Source organism: Meriones unguiculatus, chromosome 7, assembly GCF_030254825.1.
Source record: "Meriones unguiculatus strain TT.TT164.6M chromosome 7, Bangor_MerUng_6.1, whole genome shotgun sequence".
Taxonomy (NCBI): Eukaryota; Metazoa; Chordata; class Mammalia; order Rodentia; family Muridae; genus Meriones; species Meriones unguiculatus.
In genome coordinates, this window is record NC_083355.1 from 20,884,604 (window position 1) to 20,890,455 (window position 5,852).

Genomic DNA, 5,852 nt, shown 5'->3' on the forward strand with positions numbered 1-5,852 from the left:
CGCCACGCCGTCCACGCCGGGCAGACAAGTGATGAGCGCGTGGCCGGCGGCTGCAGGGCGGTGGCGCTCCTGGATGACCGCAGGTTGCTTTTCTCCCCAGTTGCCACGTGGAAAGCCTCTCGGACAAGGCGGCCAAGAAAATGAGAATTGGAGGCAAAATTCCAAGTAGGGATAAGGCTCCAGAAGGTCCCGTCAGAGAGGAGAGAGAATTTTGGACTTGGAGACTAGAGTGCTTGGGCCGTCTTTACTCCTGTCACTTCCTAGCCGCGTGATTCTGGACCTAGCACAGTAGGGAACTGGAAAGTACGTGTTCCACCTGCCAAATGAACATGCAACTAATAGGGCCTTCGGGGACCTAAGGATTTGCACGAGGCTGCAATGGGAAGTGGGATATAGGTTTAGCTTTCAATTTCACCAAAGTCTAAACCAACGTCTAGCCTGATACCCTTCCCCTGCCATTCGGAACCACCGAAGCAAACAGATAAATAAAATGGACCAATGGTTGCGGAGGTAGCTCAGTTGGAAAAGTGCCACTTCGATCCCCAAGATCCAGTCCAGTCCCGTAGGGTGTCACGATTTTGTCATACCCAGCACTAGAGACGGAAACAGATGTATCCCTGAGGTGTCCTCTGCCATTCACAGCCACGCGTGCACAAGCAGAGCCATGGTCACACGTGTTAAAAAAGTACCAACTCCAAGTTCCCATAATACTTTGAATAGCTAGCTCAATTAACTGCCTCAATCACACTGTCTTAAAAAAATAAAAATAAAAGGTCTATTTCCCAAAGTGATTGTGGCTTAATCAGGAACTTTGCTGTTGTTTTGTCTTGTTTTTAATTTGGACATTTCTCCCTCTCTCTCTCTTTTATTAGATTTGCTCATTTTATTTTATATGTGAATGTTTTGGCTGGATGTACATATGTATACCATATTCATGCTTGTGTTGGTGGAGGTCAGAAGAGGTTAACAGATCCCCTGAAACTGGAGTTACACGTGGTTTTGAGCCACCATTTGGGTAGTAGGAGTCGAACCTGGGTCTTCTGAAAGAGGAGCCAATGCTCTAAACCACTGAGCCATCTCTCCAGTCCAGAATCTCGTGTTAAACCGTATTTACAGAATTCAGCCGAGCCAGGTGTGGTGGCCCTTGAGCCCAAATAGCACAGGGGAGTGTCTGTTTCAAGCTACCATAATTGATTACATGCAAAAAATTGGAAAGATTTGGTAGAATCAAAGAATTCCGTTAGTGTCAATTCCCTTGTTGGCTTGCTGTAGATTTTTTTTTTTTTAAGATTTTATTTATTATGTATACAATGTGTGTTTGCATGTACACCAGAAGAGGGCACCAGATTTTATTTTAGATGGTTGTGAGCCACCTTGTGGTTGCTGGGAATTGAACTCATGACCTTTGGAAGAGCAGTCAGTCCTCTTAACCTCTGAGCCATCTCTCCAGCCCCTTGCTGTAGATTTTTAAAGTTTTTCAAGATTATCATTGGGATAAATGGTAAAGGATACCTAACCCATCATTGGTGGTGCACGCTGACAGTCCAGTCTGAGGAAAGAGGGATTGGCTGGAGATCCAGGATAGCCAGGGCTCCTTAGCAAGACTTTATATCAGAAATAAAACCAGGCAAACAAAAAGAACACACACGATTTCTTTATATCAGTTCTTAGAACTGCATACTAACGCACAGTTTGATTTAGAAGATGGCTCTTTCCAGGGGCTGGAGAGACAGCTCAGTGATGAAGTGATGTCCTGCTCTTGTAGCAGATCAGTGTTTGTTCCTGGCACCCTTGTCTGGTAGCTCACAGTCACCTATAACTCCAGCCCCAGTGAGGTCTGACGCCACTGGCCTTCAAGGACATCTGCACTTGAATTTCAAAGGCTTCAAAAGCTCAGAGAAAGTAAAGCTGCTCTATCCTGGAGCTATTTGTTACTTAGCAATGTGTTTGTGTGTGTGAGAGAGAGAGAGTTTTACTAGAAGATTTACTTGTAATTGGCACAAACCAGAAATATTTCTTTTTTTTTTTTTTTGAGAAACTTCTAATTTATTTATTTATTTTTTATTTTTTTTATCAGTTACATTTTATTAACTCTGTATCCCAGCCGTGTCCCGATCCCTCATTCCCTCCCAGTCCCTCCCTCCCTCTCTCATCTCCACCGTGCCCCTTTCCAAATCCACTGATGGGGGGGACCTCCTCCCCATTCATCTGATCCTGTTTTATCAGGTATCTTCAGGACTGGCTGCAAAACCCTCCTCTGTGGCCTAACAGGACTGCTCCTCCCTTCGGGGGTGGGGAGACCAAAGAGCCAGTCATTGAGTTCCTGTTAGAAATAGTCCCTGTTCCCCTCACTTTGGGAAACCAATTGGTTACTGAGCTACCACAGGCTACATCTGAATGGAGGTTCTAGGTTATATCCATACATGGTCCTTGGTTGAATGTCAGTCTCAGAAAAGACCCTGTGCCCAGATATATTTGGTCCTTGTGGAGCTCCTATCCTTTCCCCATCAGACTAACTCCCCTTCTTTCTTATGATTCTCTGTACTCTGCCAAAGGTTTAGTCATGAGTCTTTGCTTTGAAAACACTGCTAGTTAGAGTTTTTCAGATGCGCTCAGTAGACTCCTGTCATACGTTCAATGCACATCCCATCTGTCTTTCTAAATGAGGATTGATCCAGAAATATTTCTATGCTATGAGAATGGATAAACAAGCTGAGGTTTGTCCTACAATGGACTACTACTTAGCATGAAAAAAAATGCTCTGACACATGTTTAATATACATGAATCTTCAAAGTAAAAAAAAAAAAAAGATTGCATGAGCTGTATATTGTAGCACTTTACTGTAAAGCCAGCAGTTGGGAGGCTGAGGCAGAAAAACTGATAGTTTGAGTCTAGCCTGGGCTGTAATGGAAGATCTCTTGATTTCTTGCTGAATATAAAGTCCTAGCAAATGCAAACTAATCTATGTTTTCTGAATGCAAAGTAGGGGTTGCCTAAGAAGATGGTGGTTGGTGACAGAGACGGGAAGGGTAGGTTACAAAGAAGTATTTAGGGAATGATGTTTGGAGATGAAAATTATGTACGTAGCCCGGTGGGGCGAACGGGTTGCTGGGTGTTCACTCGTGGTAAAAGTCACCAGATTACACAAATGACACCTGCGAGGTGCAGTCTGGGTTTTATTTTCTTGTCAACCCCCGTCCCTGCTTTTTCAATGCTAGCGTTTGAACTTAGGGCCATGTGCACGCTCTGAAGTACCCAGCCATTAAACCGTCTGCTCCTAGTCCCGTTTTTTTACCTTTTGTTTTATTCACTGGCTGATGAATGAGTGAGGGTGTCGTATGTACCAGTCTGCTCTTGAATTCCTTGTGTATCTGAGGATGGCCTTAAACTTCTCATCCCGGTCCCCGCCTTTGGAAGGCTGGGATGACATTTGTGGTCTGCCACACCAGGTTTACGTGTTGTCGGAGATTTTGGGCTTGTGGCAAGCAGTCTATTCACTGGGGAACAGCCTTTTACTTCCTGTTTTTGGGGACAGGGTGCTAAATTTCCCCAGGCTAGCCTTGTAACTCTTTGCTCCAGGTAGGCTTTGAGCTGGCAAATCCTCTGCCTCTACCTCCTGAGTAGCTTGGATTACTCTTTCACCAGCTTCAGCTCTGGTGTGCGGTTTACTGGGTATTAATTGCATCTCAATGAAGCTGTTATATTGCATGTGTATAAGTGGTTTTGCTTTCGTGTGTATCTGTGTACCATTTGTATGTCTGGTGCCCACAGAAGCCAGGAAAAGGGCATCAGAAGCCCTAGAATTGAAGTTACAGACAGTTGTAGATTCCATGTGGATGCTGGGAATTGAACTCAGGACCTCTGGAAGAGCAGCCAGTGCTCTTAACCTCTGAGCCATTTCTCCAGCCTGGAGTGAACAGGCTTTACCTGCTACATTCACTATTGTTGAGATTTTTTTTTTTTTAATGTTGAGGAGAGTTTTATTAGAGCTCCAAAGAAAAACCTCAAGGCAGGCAACTGTCTGTAAATGTGAGCAGCCGCCAGGAGAAGGGAGACAGAAGAAAGAGAGAAAAAGCCATGTATGCCCTCTGAATTCAGCCAGCATGGAGGTCAGCAACACAATACAGCTACGTGTCGGAGAGGGGAGCATGGTGGCATCGCCTTTAATCCCAGTACCGAGGAGGCAGAGGCAGGAGGATCTCTTGTTAGTTTGAGGCCAGCCTGGTCTACATAGAGAGCTCTGGGACACACAGGCCTAGAAAGAGAAACCCCATCTCAACAAGAAAGAAAGAAAGAAAAAGACAGGAGAGAAGAAGAAAGGAAAGTTTTGTCTTTCTGTCTTAGAAAGCCAGTCAGGGCAGACCCTGAACAGCCTTATGGTGCCGTTTGTTTGGTTTTTGAAACAGGACTTGTCTAGGGAGCCCAAGGTATCTTTGAATTCATAGTCCCTCTGCCTAAATTTCCCGAGTGCTGGCATCACAGGCATGTGCTGTCATGCCTCCAGTGTTGCTGGTTCTTAATTTGTTTTTCCTAATGAGTAGAGATGTTGAGCATCCTCTCCTGTGCTAATTAGCATCCTCTGTAGACCTTCCCTACACAAGTAAATAGTCTCATCTTTCAGTCATTTCTTTGTTGTTGTTGTTGGGTTTTCGAGACAGAGTTTCTATGTGTAGCCTTGGCTGTCCTGGACTCACTAGGCTGGCCTGGAACTCACTGTCTGCTTTCCCAAGTGCTGGGATTGCCTGTCTGTGCCTGTGTGGCTATCTCTCTCTTTCTCTTTTAGCGGAGGCTGGTGCATTAAGACAGGATTTTACACTGCAGTCTAGACCGGCCTGGAATTCAAGGCAAGCCTTCTGCCTCAAGTCTCCTGAGTTCTGGAAGAACAGACAAGAAACAGAACCTTGTTTTCCAGGGTCCTCTGCTCCCCACTCTGCTTTTGAGGGTCAGCCATGTTGGGACACACAGCTGCAGGTAATTTATTTTGCTGGTTCTTTTCTGTTTGGGAGTCACATTCAGATTGTGCTGTACAGACACCTTCAGGAGTCTGGCACACGGGTGTATGAGAGTCTCAAGAATGTGTACTAGGAGTAAGCCCACAGAGCCTTACGGGTTGTGACTTTTCAAGTTGTTACCAAGGATAACAGATTCCAAAAGAGTTGCTTAAGCCACCCTCCTTCTGCAGTAAGGCCACTTCCTAGCGCCTCAGTTTCTCCAATGTATTCTTTGAAAATTAAGAGTTTAGATCGTTGGGGTTTTTTCTTTTCTTTTTTATCTTTCCTCCCTTCCTTTTTCTTGCTTGTATGTGTATACGTGTTCATTTACATGCATGTGTATATGTGTGCAGGCTAGAGGAGTATGTTGGGTGTTACAGGTCTATCACTTTAGTCCCTTGAGACAGGGTGTCTCGCTGGAGCTGGAGCCATGCTGGCAGCAAGAAAGCCCACATGATCTGTCTCTGTCCACCCTTGCCAGGGTTAAAGATAGATGTGGTCACACCCAGCTTTTTATGTGGGTGCCAGGGGTTCGAGTTCTGTCCTCATGCTTACACCGCAAGTGCCCTTACCCATTGCTTCCTCCCCCAAGACTTGTCTCCTTTAGCCTCAACAGTCGGTGGAGTCTTCTGGTTCTGAGACTCTCTGAACATGTGGTCAAGGGGCCCCAGCATTTGGGTGTGAGCCTCCCTGAGGGAGTGTGGTAAGAGCGTGGATATGAAGCACAGCCCACAGGTGTCGTACGTGTGTCGGAGGCACGGTACCCAGCTGGCGGTGATCTTTTGGGAGAAGTTGGAAAGTACAGAATAGGAGGCCTCGCCTGGTCCTTCCTTAGCCTTGGCCTTGGCCTCGGCCTCACT